Below are 20641 nucleotides of genomic sequence, written 5' to 3' on the forward strand. Positions count from 1 at the left end.
CTTTGCTAAGATATTTATTTAACAGTGGGATTTTTGATCTAAAGGAGGGTAGATATTTATTTAGAGTGGGATTTTTGAACTAAAGGAGGGTAGCTATTTCCAACGGTCTTGATACACATTGTCAAATTGCTTAAAGAAGGATTCTCTAGCTATCCACACTTCCCAAGAATGGAGTGGAGCCACTGTTCCCACATTCCTAGTAGTTACCATTAGCAGGAGTGCCGTGCCCAAGTAGATGCCCCTTGATTTGTTTTATTGTTGCCACTCTAGTATAAGTGCTTGCCTGGATTATGCCAATAGCTTCCTTGCTGGTGTCCCAAGGCTTTCACTCCTGCCTTTTCTAAAATCTTTTCTTTACATATCTCTTAAAGTATAATTATAATAACACTCATCTACTTTAGCCTTTTCTCTACATTTAAAATGGAATCTACAGTCCCTTCCATGGCCTAAAAATCATTCGTGTTCTGGCTCAGCCCACCTCTCCAACCCCATCCCCTAACACTCTTCTCTTATTCATCACTTCCAAGGCACACTGGTCTCCTATTTTAAAGCACACCAAGTTCATTTCCATCTCAGGGTCTTTGTACTTGTCCTTTGCTTGCCTATGCATCTTCTTCCAGACATTCACATGGCTTGCTCTTCCTCATTTTTTAGGTTTCAGTTTGAGTGATACTCCCTTGGAGATGCTCTCTCTGACAACTTTGGCCAGAGTAGCATCCACCCTGCCCATTTTCTAGCTCTTCTTTATCCCTTCATAAGCTCTGTTAAGGACTCTATCTGTTTTTTTTTCCCCTCTTACTGTATTATGGTTAAAACCAAATAAATGCCATTTGAATGAATGAATGAATAAACAGACTCCCTCTCATGGAGCCTGGGAGGCAGAATCCCATTTTTATTGTAAACTTAGGTAGGATGACTAAAATGCTCTCCAATTCCATGTCTCATGTTTTATTTGCATGTGCTGGGTTCTGAAATTCTCAGTGGAATGTCTAGAATCAAGAGGAAAATTGTAGATATTTGGTTTAAGTGAAAAATGTCACCTCCCAGGTTGTATCCTCTTGTTTCTTCGAGTTCTTTCTTTGAGCAAGTGTTTTTGTTTTTTTCTTTTCTTTTCTTTCTTTCTTTCTTCCTTTCCTTCTTTTTTTTTTTTTTTTTTTGCTACTGTTATGGGAAGAGCACTGGATTAGACACTGAGAAACATATCTAAGAAGTGTTAGAAGTATTTCTTGCCTTTTAGGAACATATAATTTAATTGTGAAGACAGTGAAATATGTAGACATGCATGCATTCTTCTCCCAATACACACACACACACACACTGACTGCAGTAAAATATAAACAAGAGTATTAACAAAAATAACCAATATTTTTGAATGTTAAGAATATCAGGCACTTTGCTAAATATCTGGTGTGTATATGACATGCAATCTTCACACTAACCATATATGGTTGGCATTATTATTTTCCTCATCTTTAAGACGAGGAAATTCGGATTCACTTAGTAACTTGCCCAAGATTACAGACTCAGCAAATGGGGGAGCCCTACTCCAAATCTTGCTCAAAATCATCATCTATTCAGTAACATTTTGGATATAGGATAAGGCATTGGGTATATTTTGAAGAATTTCCAGATTTTACAAAAACAAAAAAGGTAAGAAAACATACTTGGACTGGGAACACAATGTAAACAAGATCTGACCGTTAAAAATGTGAAATGCAATTCTCAGGTTAAAGTATTTGGAATAGAAAATTCTAGAACATACCTCCTCTGTGTCTAGAGACCTACTCACACCTGGAGTGACTGAATTCTTATACCTATAGAATTAGACCTGCTCAGTCCAGGGAAGTGTATCAGTAGTTTCATATCTACCCTTTTGCTGTAAAAAAGGGTCATAAACTGTTATTAAGCCTCTGAATCACAGTCTGAACTTTCCTTCCTTCCTTCCTTCCTTCCTTCCTTCCTTCCTTCCTTCCTTCTTCTCTCCCTCCCTCCTTCCCCTCCCTTCCCCTTCCTTCCTTCCTTCCTTCCTTCCTTCCTTCCTTCCTTCCTTCCTNCTTCCTTCCTTCCTTCCTTCCTTCCTTCCTTCCTTCCTTCCTTCCTTCCTTCCTTCCCTTCCTTCTCCCCTTTCATTTTACACTAATTGATAACCTAGCATGTGCCAGTTCTCTTACTAGATACCATTAAGAAACACTTGACCAGGTGTGGTGGCTCTTGCTTGTAATCACAACGCTTTGGGAGGCCAAAGCAGTAGTATCACTTTGTGGCCGGGAGTTCAAGACCAGCCTGGGCAACATAGGGAGACCTCAACTCTGCACACACACAGACAAATTTAAAAATTAGTTGCATGTGGTGGCACATGCCTGTGGTCCTAGCTGCTTGGAAGGTTGAGGTGGGAGGACTGGTTGAGCCCAGGTGGTTGAGATTGCAGTGAGCTGTGATTGCACCAATGCACTCCAGCCCATGTGACAGAGGGAGACCTTGTCTCAAAAAAAAAAAAAAAAAAAAAAAAAAAGACATACTTGTAAAATAACATAATCTTGACCAAAATGAACACATTTGTATGGATTTGCGATATTACTACTTGTTACTGATCTGTCTGTTATTGTCTGTTAGCTTCATAAAGGAAACAAGTAAACAGAAAATCTTCTCAGCAAACTAGCACAGGAACAGAAAACTAAACACCACATGTTCTCACTCATAAGTGGGAGTTCAACAATGAGAACACATGGACACTGGGAGGGGAGCAACACACACCAGGGCCAGTCGGGGGTTAGGGGGTGAGGGGAGGAAGAGCATTAGAACAAATAGCTAAGGCATGTAGGCCTAAAACCTAGATGACAGGTTGATAGGTGCATCAAACCACCATGGCACAGGTACACCTATGTAACAAACCTGCATGCTCCACACTTGTATCCCAAAACTTAAAGTAAAATTAAAAAAAAGAGAAAGAAAATCCTGTTACCACAAGTATCATGGGTGCTTAACTTCATTATGTTACCATGGCAACTCCTAGGACTATAACTTTTCAAGGGCAGATTGATACCAGTAAAATATTATGATAATCTCATGACAGGGCAAGCTCATGATAATCTGGATGATGCTCTCTTCCCTTTTGATGAAAATTTTCCCATTTGAGATGGATTTAAGCAGTTTGATTGCTTGCTCCTAGTTTGCCTGTGTTATAAGAGTAAATATGATTATCTATGGGAAGGATATTATAATTATCGTCTACTTTGTATCGATAAAGAAATGGAGGCTTAAAGAAGTCAGATGAAAGGATGTAATTACTCCACTAATAAACTACATTATGTAGAAATAAACTTATGTTACGTGAGGATGGCATTATCAGAAGTTTTTAGATGCATATGAAAAGTTTACAGTGCTCATTGGTAGAAAGATAATCCTATGGCCAAATTTCACAGGAGGAAGTTAAAGCCCCAGATGGATGGGTGATAGGGGCTTTAAAATGCAGGAGATAAAGGATTCTTCCATAGGTCCACATTTAGGTCTTGTTACATAGACTTCATATATTTAATACCCAGCAACAACTATGCAACCTCTGGACAATTTAGCAAGGGGAAGCTGATGGTGTAATGAGAACTTCTACTTAGGTGGGTGCTAACTTCCCAGCAATATACAATCATCATGCAGGAGTCTCAGAGGGATGTGGTTGGGGATAAAAGTCCACTGTGACTTCCTACTGCATAGAATACTATTGGCACCACATCTTCTATCAGGAAACCAGAGGACACATAGCAAAAGTGTTTACTAAACGTCTCAGTCCTGGTGTACTCTCATATCCCTTTCTTAAAACATGTATCTCTTGAGCTCACTGACACAGTTTGGATGTTTGTTCCCTCCAAATCTCATGGTGAAATCTGACCTCCAATATTGGAGGTGGGGCCTAGAGGGAGGTGTTTGGGTCATGGGGTCAGGGGAGTTCCCCTCATGAATGAGTGAGTTCACAGTCGAGTCATTCACACAAGAGCTGGTTGTTTAAGAGAGCCTGGAACCTCCTCTCCTCTCTCTTGGTCTCTTCTTATTTCTTGTTTCCTCTGTCACCATGTGACACACTGGCTCTCCTTGCCCTCCACCAGGAATAAAAAATTTTCGGAAGTCTCACCAGAAGCCAAGCAGAACCCAGCACCATGCTTCTCGTACAGCCTGCAGAATGATGTTTGTCCTTTTACATAAACCTTTGTTCTTTATAAATTACCCAGCCTCAGGATTCCTTGAAAGCAATGCAAAATGAACTAGCACCCTCACTATAGCGAAATACAACCTGTATATGATTTACGTGCTTATTGTCAGGAAACCCCAAACTCTGCAAAGAAATAAACACTTCTGCTCAGTCTCGTATGATATAAAAAAACTTCATCAGGCAGAAACTAAGCCTATTTTATGCAGTGGTATATAATGATGATTATCTAGAACTTAGAATAGTGACTGGCACATAGATTGCCCCTCAATAATAATTCATGATTAGAAGTGATGATAGTGTATCAGTCAATATTTGCAATACACATAACATAGCTTAATCAGCCTAAGTGGCTTAAGGAAATTATGACAATCTTAATTGATACTGTGCATCTTACAAAATCTCTGGGAAGGTCAGAAAAATCATGATTGGAGGCCATATCATTGGGAAAAACACCCTTCAAATTACACTCTATGACTGTTCCCATTGAGGCTCAGTTGCTGCTGCCAGTGGACACAGACATGTGGCTTTCATAGATGACACTAGCCATGGACAACACCACCCGGATTCCCACCACTGCCACCTCTCAGCGCTGCATGCCACTCCAACATCCTTCCTTCCAGTGGGTTTGGTGCGATGCTTTCTTTCCTCACTCTCTTACAAAGTAAACCATCATCCAAATGCACCTGATGGATGGAGCCTAGGTCACTTTGAGGGTTATTTGAGAAGAGGCTGTGAAGATGAATCTATGGCTTCTTCTTTGAGGTGGAGGGCTTCAAAAGTTATGAATTCATTCACATATGGAGCAAAAGAGTCTGAAAAATGGCTCCAGTTTATTATTATAGAATGTGGATTGCTATGATGGCAGAGTCAGGTTAAAGAGGGAAGAGACTGGAGAAGACATAATATGAGAGAAAAAGCTTAATCTCTATAAGCTGCATTAAGTGAGGCTTGAGGGGCCATATTGTCTGCTCTTTATCAGTCAGGGGAATTATGTGATCCATAAACTTCCCTAAGACCACCTTGCATCTCCATTTTACTGTTTGGTATCAGAGAGCCCATGGCTACCAAGCAGGAAGGGGATTGAGATGGTCATACAACACACTGACTCCCTCAAATTACTAGGAATTGAGAAGATTCTGTGGAAGTTATAAAGGCATGGTAGTAAACATGTTCAGAGATAATTTGGAAAGGAGTAAAAAGCAAAAGATCTGGTGGATGTAAAATCTTTCCATGTATCCTTTGGCAAATATGATATAAATTTTCGGGCTTCAAATTGTCAGACTGAATGAAATTAGTTAAAATTAATTGAACTATTTTGATGAAAACTCTTGGTATTTAATTTGATTCCTGTGGTTTTGAACTGATGGATTTCAGAATGACATTGAATTTCAACAGAGTATGTTAATAGGTGCAGAACCACATGAAGCTGACGGAAATAGATTGTCAAAAATCACCTCAAAAACACATTGGCAGTGTTCCTGGAGCTTGCTTTAATAGCCTCATCAAAAAACAGGCATTGTCCACCAACTAATAAAACAGGAAAAAGACTGAGCTTAATGTTAATGACCATCAACTTGTTGATTTGAGCTGCAATTCTCTTCTGTGTCAGCGCCTTTATACTCTTGAGTCGAATAGAAGGGAGGTGACCAGGTACATTTGTAAGCCAGAGACACAGACCCCATGCACAGGCTAGATTAGTCTTTTTATATTACCCATAATTCTGCAGGAGAAGGAAAATTTAAGCACATCAGAAGTCACGAAGGCATTAATCATTTTGTATTGAGCATGGCTTAAAATCCACTGATTTTACTCTCAACTGTTTATTGAGCCTTTACCAGAGGTGGGCGATATATTAATGCCTGGGCACATAATGGTGAACAGAACTCAGTAAGTCTCTTAGCCCCACTAGAAATAACTGGAGTCAAACGTCACTCAAATAGGCACATATATGAAATGAAAATCAGAAGCAATGCATTAGAATAAGAAGGTTTATGGAAATGGCATTTAACCTTGTCATAAGATCAGGGAAGCCTTCTTTGAAAAGGTGATACTTTATCTGATATCTGAAAGGTGATCAGGAGATGACCAGATGGCAAATGAAGGAAGAACATTTCAAGGAGAGGGAGCACCATGTGAAAAGGCTATATGGCTGGACAAAAGCATGAAGAGAATAAGGAACACAGTGAAATCTATGTGGCTGGGAGTCTGGGAGCTCAGAGGAGTGGGTAGGTATAATGAGGTGGGAGCAATTTGGTGGCACAAGCATGGAACTTGAGAATATAATAGGGCTGGAGACATATGTAGGGGACAGACCTCCAAGGACTTATAAAGGATTTAGTATCTATAATGATGGCAATGAAAAGGCAATGAAATGTATTAATAAATGGAGTGACTTGCTCTTTTTATTTTTTCTTTTTTTCGGGCCACTTTGGTTGCATTATGCACAGTCACATGAGAATATCTTGTGTAGTTGACTTTTCTCAGATTTATCTGGGCTAACGCTTGTGAATGCTTGGTGGTGACAGTGACTGAAGGGAGACCCTTGGTGTCCATCCTACTTTACACATTTACAATGTATGAATCAGAGCCAGAGTTGGAGCTGTAGGCTTGGTTTAAAGAAACCCTCTGGCACACACGCAAGCTGTGCTCTCAGAGAAGCCATGTTGCACTGCCATGAACTACTGGGTATGGTCAGCAGATATTACCAGAGGTCATCAGGCTGCCACATGTTTGGTGAGTCTCGAATCTCTGTTTCTTACTTGTGACATGCTTAGAGGGTGGAAATGATATTCTACCTGTTCAATAATGGCTCATTTAGCCTCTTATATCTTCAACTACATCATCCTGAAACTGAGTTTGTTGCCTCATATGGTTGTAAACTCTGCTACAGTGCAAGGCATCCCCTGGATCATTTCGTCAAGATCTGGGTAAAATTTCCCACCAAGCCACTAGTGCCAGTTTGAACCATTATCCTCAGTTGTATAACAACTAGGCATTTGCATGTGCAGTTAGAGAGCCTACAATAAAGATCAGCCTCTGGGCACATGCAGCCAGTATCTACAAGATCCAGAATGTCCAGCAGGCCAGGCTATGAGAGAAATGACCAGCTTTGTAAAACTTGAAAAATTTTGATCAATGAATTTAACTCTAACAATAACTCAAAAAGACTGCCAAGGTGACATAATTGTTTTCATTTTATAGATGGTGACCCACAAGTTTTTGGTCTTTGATGAAATGATTGTTTCATTCAAAGCTATTTTGAGTAAAGGTCACAGAATTCCGCTCAAAATTGTTTCAGCAAGAAAGGATATTTATTATAAAATCACAGAAACAATTATCATTAGTTAATCATTAATTCATTCATCTTTTTATTGTTTGTCTATGATGTTCCAGAGTCTATGTTAGGTTCTGAGAATACAAGGATAAACTAAAGTGCACACAGACTCTGTTTTCATACAACTTACAGTCTGGTAAAAAAGGATAGATACTATTCAAATAATCGCACAAAGGTAAAATTTGATTTTTGTACTTACTGTGACAAGTAACATGAAGAAGACTGGATTGATGCTATGAAGGCCCAGGTCAGTGGAGTTGACCAGCCCAAGCTGAGATCTGACAGATGAAAAGGAGTTAATTAGGAGGAGAGGAGACAGAAGAGAGTCCCAGGCTGAGGGGACGGCATAGGCAAAGGTGCCATGTTTTCAGAAAGCATGGCAAGAACTACAGACCAAAGAAGGACAATGTGACTGAAGAAGACAAGGAAAGAAAAAACCAAAGGGGAGGCGAAGCAGAGGAGGACAAAAGCCAGATGATCAGAGAGAACACTAGACATAATACTAATAGACATACTTTATGCAAATTGTATCAGGATTTCCACTAATATTCCTTTTCTGGTGCAGGGTTGAATCTAGGATTACAGAATGCATTTAGCTGTCATGTCTCCTTGGTCTTTCCAATCTGTGACAGTTCCTCGTTCTTTTCTTTCATGACTTCGACACTTTTGAAGAGTCCTATATAGTTCTTTTTCAAGAATGCCCTTCAGTCTGGTTTGTCTGGTATTTCTTTATAACTAAATTCAGGTTATGCATTTTTGGCAAGAACACTGCACAAGTGATAATGCGTCATTCTTACGGCATTGAATTAGGAGGCAAATGATGTCAATTTGTCCCCAAAATGTTAACTTTGATCATTTTGCTAAGGCGGAAACTGCCAGACTTCTCCCCTCTATAGTAACTGTTTTCTCTTTATAATTAATGGGCATCTTTCCTAGAGATATTTTGACACTCTATTACTACCCTCTTTCTCAGGATATTTTCACCCACTCATTATATTCATAGATGATCCTTGCCTAAAACAATGATTACTGTGGTATTTGTCACATGGTGATTTTGTATTTATTTCTTCTACATTTATTCACTGAAATTCTACTTTAAGATGGGGCTTTCTCTTTCCACTTTTATTTATTTGCTCTATTATTTATTTATATCACTATGTCCTCATGAATTATTATTTTGTATTGATTAGAATCCATTCTGTCATTGTGTATTTTGATTGTTAAATTGTCCCTGATTTGGCCATAGGTAGCCCCATCAATTTGGCTTCTGTGTCTTTTTAAATTTTCCTGGTCGTTTTTTTTTTGAGCACTTCCTGGCTTTTCTGAACTACAAAGATGCTCCATTCTCATCTTGTATTTCCCCCTGCCCCAGTCCTTGTGATCAACCCTTTTCTTTGAGGCTTGAAGAATGGCATTGAAAAATCAAGGGCTTCTCATGGGGATTAGAGTGTCCTTGTTTCTGATCCTCTCCGTGGACAGTTAAGTCTGTTTCTATACTTATCTATCTGTATATATCTTTAAAAACATGAGTTTATACTGATGCTTCCAATTTCAGCCCAACACCACAGGACTCATGCTAGCTTTCCCCCTTTCCTTATTTATAACTCCTACTTCTAACAGTAAGAAACCTGGCTCTCATTATCTATGATATATTAACTTATTTGCTCAATCCCAGAATACACGTAAGTAGTTTCAAAATTGCCAACCATACCCCTGTGAAAAATGAACCTCCTAACTAGAGTACAATATTTGTGTATAGTTCTTTTCATCTTTAGCATTAGAGTACAGTCAATACTTATTTTTAAAAATCATATTAAAGTGAACTCATATTCCTATAAAAACAAACCTACTAACTAGAGGATAATATTTATATACAGTTATTCTTTTTGCATTTACCCTTAGAATACATAGTCAATACTTATTTTCTTGAAATCATGTTACATACAAATTCAGGCCTCTGAGTTGGCCGATAATAAATTCAATCACAGACATTATTAGGGCTTCCTTTCCTTAGCCCCACATTTTTACAGAGGTCCTAACCATCTTAAGAAGGGAGAAAACCCCTGGGGAAAACTCTCCAGTCTTTGGACCATACAGCATGGGCAGAAGGTACTTTTCTGAGGGCGGGAACAGAAAAGTTAGAGGGTTAGAGGTAGAACAGAGGGTTAGATCCTAACCATATCAATCCCTAACCTGCAATTTGACAGTATTTGGAGATAAGGCATTTAGAGAAGTAATTAAGGTGAAATGAGATCCTAAGGATGGGACCCTCATCTGATAGGGCTGAGGTCCCTATAAGAAGAGAAAGAGACCCCAGAGCTCTCTCTCTCTCTCTGTCTCTCTCTCTCTGCGCACACACACACACACACACACACACAGAAGAAATCATGTGGGAACACAGTGAGAAGGTGGCTATCTATAAGCCAGGAAGAAGGCCTTACCTTATCGCATCTTGACTGCAATATTTGAAACTTCTAGCTTTCAGAACAGTGAGAAAATACATTTCTGTTGTTTAAACCACCCAGTCTGTAGTATTTTGTTATGGCAGTTGAGCAAATGAATATAGGAGGGAACAGTTACAACTGAAAATATTCCAAATACTATATGTAGAGAGTTCTAGGAGGTATTACTTTCATAAAACAAGAATACGCTCCTGGGAAATTGCAACTTTCTGTGACTAAAAATATTCTTGGAAATTTAAAATCTGATTTACAAACTAAAATATTCAATAGAAGGGCTGGAATATAATATTGAGAAAATCTCCCAGGGCAAAAAGTAAAATGAAAGAGAGAAAAAAATATTAAGAATAAGGCTAGAGATATATAACGTTATTAACAAGTAAGTATCCAATACCTTATTAATAAAATTTCAAAATATATGAAGAGAAATGGAGAGGAGAAAGAAATTTTTTTTTTTTAAATAGATAAACTCATCTTAAAGCTAAAGAAATATACACATGCCAATTAGGAAGAAGAAAAAGAGACACATACCTAGATAAACTCTCATGAAATTTCATAGACCCGACGATAAATATAACTGCAGCTTCCAGAGAGAAAATAAAAAAGTCTCTTACCAAGGAACAAAATGATACCAACATCAAAACAGCAATACTAGATGCTCGAAGAGCCTTCAAAGTTCTGAGAGGAAATAATATTACATATTATTAACACAAAGAACTAACATTTATTGAATGTCATGTGGTAGGCATTATTATAAATGCTTTATATAAATTATTTTATTTAACTCTTTCAACAATCCTTTGAAATAGATATTATTATTAAACACATTTTCCAGATGAGGAAACTGAGGTAGAAAGTTAAGTGACATTCTTTAAGTAGAGCTACTAAGAGTTCTATGTTCAGCTAAATTATTACCCAGGTGTAACAGCAATGAAAAGAACATTCAGAAATTCAATATCTTAAAAAAATAAAATATCTTTAAAAATTGCATTAGAGTATGTTCTCAAAACAGATCAGCAAATGCACAGACACAAATAAAACAAAAGATATCCCCAAAGGAAGAAAAGAGATCCAAGAAACTGCTGAATTCACCCAGCTAATGAGAAAAAATCCTAGGAAAGTTTGAGAGTAGTTTAATTTAGTCCCAGTCACATGATATTAGTGATGTGGTGAGTTAGGCATGTGTTTCTTTTGTCAATAAGAAAAAGAAAGGCCATTAGAACCTTCAGGCAAAACAAAACTCTTTATAAGCAAGCCATGTTTCAAATATAAAACAAGCTATGATGTAGCAGGATTTGGATCACATATGTTAGATATAAGCAATGAGACTCCATTGAATGCAAACCTTTGGAGCTTTGTCCTTTGAGTCATGTAGATTTGGTAACCTAGGATTATGATTTATTTTAAAGACTAACCATATCACTGTGTTAAAAATATGTACTATTACATAAGCATAGTATCTCAAATACTGTTTATTGTTTTTCAGTTTTTAGAACATGCATATTATATGTATTTACATAATCAAAGCATAACATTTAAATCTACATTTTGGAGATAAACACTAATATGGACTGGCAATATAGAAGTCATGGTATAGTAGAAAGAATCAGAAATCAGAAAGTGATGGCAGGGGCTTAGGGAAGGAAGACAGAAGGTGATACAAGAAGGTGAATTTCATTATCTTAAATAACGTAAAATCAAGATGCTGTGTCTGTTGGGTCTTCTGGGAAGTAGACACTGAGATGGAGTTGGGGATACACGCAGTTTATTGGAGGGTAATGCCTGTGAACCATGGAGGGAGTGGAAACAGGATTGGGCTAGGAAAACATTCAGAGTGTCACACAGAGAAGACATCCGAGAATGGAAAGATGGGCGGAAGCGGGATTAGGCAAGGAGAACTTCAGACCAGGATGCAGATCTGACTATGGCTCAGTCGAATCAACAGGGCATTCTGGAGCAAAGACTGCTCAACAGAGGAGATCTAGAGGGGCAGAAATGGCCCACCATAGGATTCCCACTATATATATTTCATCGTTGGCTGAGACCTGGCTGGGACAAGCTTGGCATTGGCTCAAAAGCTGAAGTGAATCATAAACAGGCTGCAACCGAAGACTGTCAATTAACTGCATTTCTTGAATTGAATGGCAAATTTTTCTTGATGGGAGTATGAATGGTACACGCAGGGCCAGTTTCATAGGTGTGGAACCTGTGTAGTCATACAAAGCCTTCTGTTTAGAAGGGTCCTTTCCTTGATTTAATGCTCTGCTGTTGCTGTCTTAAAATTCTTAATAATTTTTGAACAAGGGACCAACATTTTCATTTTTAACAAAGCCCTGCAAATTACATGGCTGGTCCTAGGTGTACCACCATGGATACCAAGAGATTTGTCTAGAAGTTTTCAGAAATAGAAATTGAGGTTTAAGTGTATTTTAAAATAGTAAAGGAAAGCAAATAAAAAATGAAAGTAAGATAACTAACAAAATTGGTTACCTGACTGAAATGTGAGAAGACATTATGCACATCCAACTTGATGAGATGCATTCCTTGTGTGCAAAGGTGCAAAGGTGAAGCGTCACTAAATACTAAGTAAGTTTTTTGAGTCAAGAAGTAGAGCCAGAACTGTATTATTTAGAATTATGGTGAAAATCTCCAGGTGGACTTAAACAGACACACTTATTTTTGGGAAATGGAATTAAATGAAGGAAAGGATTTTATGGTGGAAAACTTTCATTTTTCAATTTAATATATTTTACCCCTCAATCCTTCATCTACCTGCATTTTAAAATTCAGAAATGAAACTCTTAGGTGAAATAGTGGATAGACCGTATGTGTTTAAATTTACTTCCTGAAACCTCATTAAAATGAGAACAAAGGACAAAAGAGGTATACATTCTCAAAAAGAGAGAGAACAGAATGAAGCCCATTAAAAGATAAGAAAATTTAATACATCTAGGAATTAATAGAAAGTGATAGCTAATGCTCAGGACACATAACCCTCAGCTAGAAAGTGGGAAGTGTGTGCGCTGACCAGGAACATAGCAGATCTGGTGAACCCTGGAGAGGCTCTGGAGATGGTATGGAGGAGGGGAAGAGTAGGGCATGTGGCTGGAGGCTGGAAGATTCAGAAAAAGCCTATTTATAGCACAGTTTGACCTAGCTACGCTCAGTTTTCTACATTTGGAAGGCTCATTGGTCTCACACTTAGCCCTCAGAAAAAACAACAAACTTGAGCCTTTGAAGACACTGTGAACACTGGCATCTCAGAACAAAACCTCTATACTACGGCATTTAAGAGGCCACTAGTATGATAGCTATCTACATATCAGCTTGTCCTGCAGGGAAGGCCGCCAGTCTATAAGCCTCCTCCATGGACACAGAGCTCACCATTAGCTATTATTACAGTGCCCGACCTCGTATGGGAAATTGAGAACCAAGGAGCACCAGATATTTGAACAAAACTAATGAGATAAAAAAGAAAGATCATAAAGGAATAGAAAAAATTATCCCCAAAGAAACACATATAATTCAGGGAAAGGAAGACAATCTCATACATTTAAAACAACTACAGAACCATCATTTATATCTTAAAAGATTTAGGCCGGGCGCGGTGTCTCAAGCCTGTAATCCCAGCACTTTGGGAGGCCGAGACGGGCGGATCACGAGGTCAGGAGATCGAGACCATCCTGGCTGACACGGTGAAACCCCGTCTCTACTAAAAAATACAAAAAAACTAGCCGGGCGAGGTGGCGGGCGCCTGTAGTCCCAGCTACTCAGGAGGCTGAGGCAGGAGAATGGCATGAACCCGGGAGGCGGAGCTTGCAGTGAGCCAAGATTACGCCACTGCACTCCAGCCTGGGTGGCAGAGCGAGACTCTGTCTCAAAAAAAAAAAAAAAAAAAAAAAAAAAAAGAGATTTAACAAGCTAGTGATATTCTATTCATAAAGTAAGATAGACTCTTATGAAGAGGGAAACTAGTGAACAAATAGAGAACTTGGAAGTTAAAGATAGATTGCTAAAATGAAGAAAGGGAAGAAGTAAGTTTGTGTGTGTTTGTGTGTGTGTGTGTGTGTGAGAGAGAGAGAGAGAGAATATGAGAGAAAATGTATGAGCATAGAATATTAGTTTAGGAAGTCCTGCATCAACATAATATGAAGTCCAGAGAAGAAAATAAAGGATCACGTACATCATTTAAATTTAAAAATTACTAAATACTGAAACTTAAATACTAGGAACGCATTGAGAAAAAGCTTAATGGGAGTGGTGTGAGTCTGTGAGGTGTCTTACCAAAGACTAGAATGTAGGAATCACCACCACCTACAACTTAGTGAAATAGAAATTGTTGATGTTTTATGGTGATAACAACAAGCAAGAACTAAAGAAAAGTGAGGGAAATATTACATTGGGCAGAGAAATGAAAATCTTGATTTTGCGTTTATTAGATTTGAAAGCAACCACGTAACCATATGCCAAGGACTGGCTTATGAATCATGAAACCAGCCAGGCTATTCCATGAAAAAGTGAATATTGAAGGTGAATATGAATATTCAGAAAGTTGGCTGCAGAAACTTAACACGTGTAAAATATTTGAAAATATGTGACAAAAGCTTCTGTTGATCAAGAAGCAGCTGAGAATTACACATATAAATTGCTAAGATCATGACTGAAGGAAAGTCTTAATCCTGAACAAGTTTGCAAATGCTGACAAAACAGCTCTATGCTGGTGCAATGTTTCTAGAAAAATCTTAGCAATGACTGGCAAGAGAACCCCAGCAGGTGTTAAGGACATGGAGCCCCGGGTGGCTGTCACTAGATGTGCCAATTCTACAGGAGAAATTAGGTTGTCAGTGATGGGAAAAAGCCAACATCTGAGATATTTAAACAGTGTACCCAACTTATCTGTCATTATTGTGCAATGAGAAAATATGGATGAGCAGAAAAATACTTTCTAATTCAATTCTCACTTTGCACCCATGACTTGAGTTCACTGCACGCAACCTAAGTTGGAAAAAACTAGATTTTATTGTTTCTGGCCACTACTCCACACATCCTATTCTGAACTTCTTGGGGAAAATAATATTTTTGGCCTTTTCTTTTCCCCTCAAGGTTACATCTGTTATACAGTTTTGTTGGCCAAGACATTTATACTACATGGAAGGCAAGTATAAATCGCATTAATTTATGTCTCCTCCTCCTTACTTTTGTTTTTTTCTTTAGTTGTATCATTGCTGAGGTTAACAGATACTTAAGAATTTCAAACATACTTGAAAGAATTAAAAGTCATAAGGATGTAATTTCTTCAGGAGCTAATGCTTGGAATAATGTTGATACACAACACAAATGCTTTCAGCCTCGACAATGTGTAAACCCAAACTGCACAGTGTATGAGTGGAAATGTGGATGAGGGCAAGGAGAAGTGAAGGAAAGGCAGGATTGCTAATGCATTCATCATAAAAGTTACTTGTTGAAAGATAATGTCAATATTTGATAAATAAAAAATGAAGGATCAAGTATAGTGTTTAAGTTTAAAGGTTAATCATTAAACTGAAAATTGTGATATAAGTGCATTGGGAAAAATGGAAATTGAGGTGGTGTGAATTGATGCTCATCTATCTACAAATAATTTACTCAGGTTAGATGTGGGCCATATAAAAAAATCAAAAGTACTGCTGGGCAATAATAAAATACAGTATTCCAGTCCCCTCCTTACTCCATCTCCCGCTAACTCTCAACTTGAAGGATCTACTTTCGACATTTAACAACTGAATGGATATTTGGATCTTTTGATGGTTATCTCTATGATTCTGAGTTAAATTAGTAAAAAAAAAAGTAGATAAATTGGAAAAGGGTTCAATCTTAAAAGAGAAGAAAGATACTAATAATACAGTTTTACATAATTTTGTTATTTTTAAAAATAAATTTTACTGTGTATATGTAAGGTATAAAACATGGTGTTATAAGATAAAGATCATATCCATTCATCTCACTTAGTTACCTATTTTCCCCCCATGTAGCAATAATAGTTACAGTCTACTCATTTAGCAAAGATCCTGAATACAGTACACTATTATTAACTACAGTTCTCATGTTGCACATTAGATCCTTGGACTTGTTCTTTATACGTATTTGCTACTCTGTATCTTTTGACCCACATCTCCACATTTCCTTCCCTCTCTACCTGGGCCCTGGTAACTACTATTTTATTCTCTATCTCTGCGTATTGGATTTTTTATTTTAGCTTATACATATAAGTGAGATCAGGCAATATCTTCCTTTGCGTCTGGCTTATTTCACTTAGCATAATATCCTCCAGGTCCGTGTATGTTATGGAAAATGGCAGAACATCCTCCTTTTAAAAGGCTGAATACATTTATGTACACCACAGTTTCTTTATCCATTCATCCACTGATGGACACCAAGGTCATTTCCATATCTTGGCTACTGTGAATAATGCTGCAATGAACATGGGAATGCAGATATCTTTATGAAGTAGTGATTTCATTTCAATTTGATATATACCCAGAAGAGGAATTGTGGGGTCATATATGGTAAATCTATTTTTAACTTCTTTAGGAACTTCCATGCTATTTTCCATAATGGCTGAACCAATCTACATTCCCATGGAGGTGTACAGGGCTTCCATTTTCTCTATATCCTTGCCAACACTTGTTATCTTTTGTCATTTTGATGATAGCTATCCAAAGAGGTGTGAGGTAGTAACTCGTAGTGGTTTTGATTTGCATTTCCCTAATAATTAGTGATTTTAGGCACCTTTTCATGTACCTCTTGGCTATTTTTTACATCATCTTTGGTGAAATGTTGATTCAAGTCCTTGGCCTGTTTTTAAATTGGATTGTAAGTTTTCTTGCTATTGAGGTATATGAGTTATTTATGAATCTCGGCTATTAACCCCTTATCTGATATATGGTGTGTAATTTTTTTTTTCACAAACTGTAAATTACATTTTCATTTTGCTGATTATTTCCTTTGCTGTGAGAAGCTTTTTAGTTTGGTGTAGTCCTTGTTATCTATCTTTGCTTTTGTAGCCCTGGCTTTTGCTGTGATATCCAAGAAATTATTGCCAAGGCTAAGCTGATGTCAAGGGGCTTTTCCCCTATGTTTACTTCTAGGAGTATTATGATTTCAGGTTTTACATTGATGTCTTTTATCCATTTTGAGTTGATTTTTGTGTATGGTGTAAGACAAGGGTCCAATTTCATGCTTTTGTTTGTGGAAATCTAGTTTCTCTAGCATCATTTATTCAAGAGATTATCTTTACTCTATCCTGTCTTTTTGGTGCCCTTGCTGAAAAGCAGTTAACAATATATGTCTGGGTTTATTTCTGGGCTCTCTGTTCTTTCCCACTGGTTCTTGTGTCTGTTTTTATGCCAGTACCATATTGTTTTGTTTCTATAGCTTCATAGTATAATTTTATGTTGAAAAGTGGAAAAGTATGATACCTCCAACTTTTTTTTTTCTTCTCAGAATTGCTTCGACTATTTGCAGTCTTTTGTGGTTTCGTATACATTTTAAAATTGTTTTTCTGTGAAGAATGACATTGGAATTTTGATATGAAAATGCATTAGTCTATATATTGCTTTAGGATGTATGGATGATTTAACAATATTAACTCTCCAGATTCATGTGCATAAAATCTTTCCTTGTATTTGTGTCCTCATGAATTTCATCCATCAATGTTTTATAGTTTTAGTATGCAGGTATTTTATCTCCTTGGTTAAATTTATTCCTAAATATTTCATTTTATTTTATTGATGCTATCAAAAATGAGATTATTTTCTTGATTTCTTTTTCTAGCTAGGTCATTATTTGTGTATAGAAATGCCATAGATGTTTGTATGTTGGTTTTATATCCTGCAGCTTTACTGATTTTATTTCTTAGACCTAGCAGTTATTTGGTGGAATCTTTGGTGTGTTTTACATATAGAGTCATGTTGTTTGCAAACGGAGATAATTTTTCTTTTCTGATTCGATACCTTTTATTTCTCTTTTTGTCTAATTGCTCTTGATGGTACTTTTAGTATTATGTCGAATAAAAGTGGTGAGAGTAGATATTCTTTCCTTATAACAGTTCTCAGAGGAAAAGCTTTTTGTTTCTGCCCATTGATTATATTAGCTGTAGGTTTTTTAATAAATGGGCTTTATTAGATTGAGGAACTGTCCTTCCATACCTAAACTGTTTAGAGTATTTATCAAGTAAGGATGTTGAACTTTGTTGAATGCTTTTTCTGTATCAGTTGATAGGATTGAGTGATTTTGTCTTTCAGGCTGTTAGTGTGATATATCACATTGATTGATTTGCATATGTTAAATTAGTCTCAGAAGTAAAAAGGATCATAAGGGACTGCAGACTTACGATGGTTTGACTATGGTTTTTTAACTTTATGATAGGTTTATTTGGGGTATTAGGTACATTTCAACTTAATATATTTTGGAGTTAGATTTTTTTTTTTTCTGGGGATATAACACCCATCATAAGTTGAGGAGTATCTGTATTGTGAACAATTATATGCTGTCAAATTTAATAACCTAGAGGAAATGGATGAATTCTTAGAAAACTACAACCTACCAAGGTTAAATCAGGAAGAGATAGAAAGCCTGAACAGACTTATGACAAATAAAGCGATTGAAGTTGTAATTAAAAACCCCCACAAAGAAAAACCCAGGACCAGATGGCTTTGCAACTGAATTCAACCAAACTTCCAAAAGGGAATACTAATACTTCTGAACTCTTCCAAATAAAGGAGCTAGAGGGAGTATTTCCTAACATATTTTATAAGTCCAGCATCACCTTGATACTTAAGCCAGATACACACCACACACAAAAAAGAAAACTACAGACCAATATTTCTGATGAATATTGATGCAAAACTCATCAATAAAATACTGGCAAATTGAATTTAACAACACATCAAAATAATTATACTTCATAGTCAAATGAAACAAAACCCATTATTTTAGAGCATGTTTTTTACATAATCTATTTCATTTGGTTTTCATGGGGATTTTGTGAGTTTGGCAGCCTTCACATCATCAAATCATTTTAATGACTGGAGATCTAAGCACAGAGATGATTAATTTGTACAACATCCTGTGTATGTTAAAGTGTAGATACTGCAGTCTGAGCCTAAATCATGTTCTTCCATTCTTGCCCTTATTTCTGTCTATCAGTGGTTCCCAATCACTGGTCTTTGGAGCACACTGGACCAGAAAGACATTTTTGTCACCCCAGTGCTTTTCTTTCGGCAAGTTCCTGGGTGTCTTCTTTAGACCTTGAGCACCCTGAGCTGTGTAGCTTTAAGGATAAGTAGATCAGGAAGAAAACTCCAATCCTTTTCTTGAAGTTCTTGTGACCAGCTCAACTTTTAGCCTCCTGTGTCTTGAAAATATCCAGGATGGAGAGATGAAGTGTGACCTTCACTTTTCCAAGTATTACACTGTCATTTTGGGGGCAGATTTTTAGAGATGACTTTCGCAGAGTATAAATGTCCCTGTGACATTAAGATTTACATTTCTAGGTTCTTATATCCTCTGGGGTTTGTACTGTGATGACTGTTCTCAAAAGGACATGTCAGTTTCTGTAGATTTGTTGAGATGGCATTTCAGCTTTCTTCACATGTTTTTGGAATTGGACTCTGATTGACAATTTGTTCTTTGAAGTTAAGCACAGATTCAGAATGCACTGTTTCTTTGCCACTTAAATCTCACATCAAATTCTTTTTACAAACCTGTTGTCCATTTCACTAAAATCACATTGGTTTTCCCAAATCAAAGTCCTAGGGTAGAATTTTGTTTGAGAGGTTCTGCTTTCATTTTTCCCTCAGAATTCCTTCTCTTCTTTGGCAGTGGGCTGTTTATTAAAATAATCACCCCCAAATATCTGATGTATAGACTTTACTTCTTTTTAAGGAAAAAAAGATTACAGGTGTCGATATTTGATGGATTCCTCATGCATGTGTACCATTTCAGATAATTTACATAAGGCAGCAAATTAGGGCACCATGTAGTCAAGAGTAACTTACTCTTATAGAGTACCATGTGGACAAATGGGTAGTGTTTGCATACCACTCTGTTGCTTATTATCTTTGTGATGTCAAGAAAATTATTTACACAAACTGGGTTGGGAATAATGTTTTCTCTTTAAAAGTTTTGCTATGAGCCTTGAAAAAGACAAAGCAAAGCATTTATCACAAAGTCTAGCTTATAATTTGCACTCAGTACATAGTAGCTACTATTTTCATAAGCTTTTTCCATCTGTATGGTTATGATAAGGTATCCAGCAAAGCCCTTAGTAGACAAGAGATGATCAAAAATATATATGAAGAAGAAGTTAATATATGATGAACAAATTAATGAAGAAATTATTCAATCTCACATTAAATCTCATATGAGCACATACTAGACTATAATGGGCTTCTATTTTACAATTAGTCTAGCCCTTTTAGGTCCATACCCCACACTAAGATATTATACTCATATATATAAACACACTGTAGGATTTGAAAGTTAATACCATGGCATACCAACTGAGATTTCCCTACTTAAGGTGGAGTGGATTGGAGAGTGGGCAATCATCTGATTTTTCAATCTTTATTTTTTTCAGGTCCATGCCACTGAACACATTGAGGCTGG

The sequence above is a fragment of the Theropithecus gelada genome, chromosome 8, assembly GCF_003255815.1.
Source record: "Theropithecus gelada isolate Dixy chromosome 8, Tgel_1.0, whole genome shotgun sequence".
NCBI classification, from domain to species: domain Eukaryota; kingdom Metazoa; phylum Chordata; class Mammalia; order Primates; family Cercopithecidae; genus Theropithecus; species Theropithecus gelada.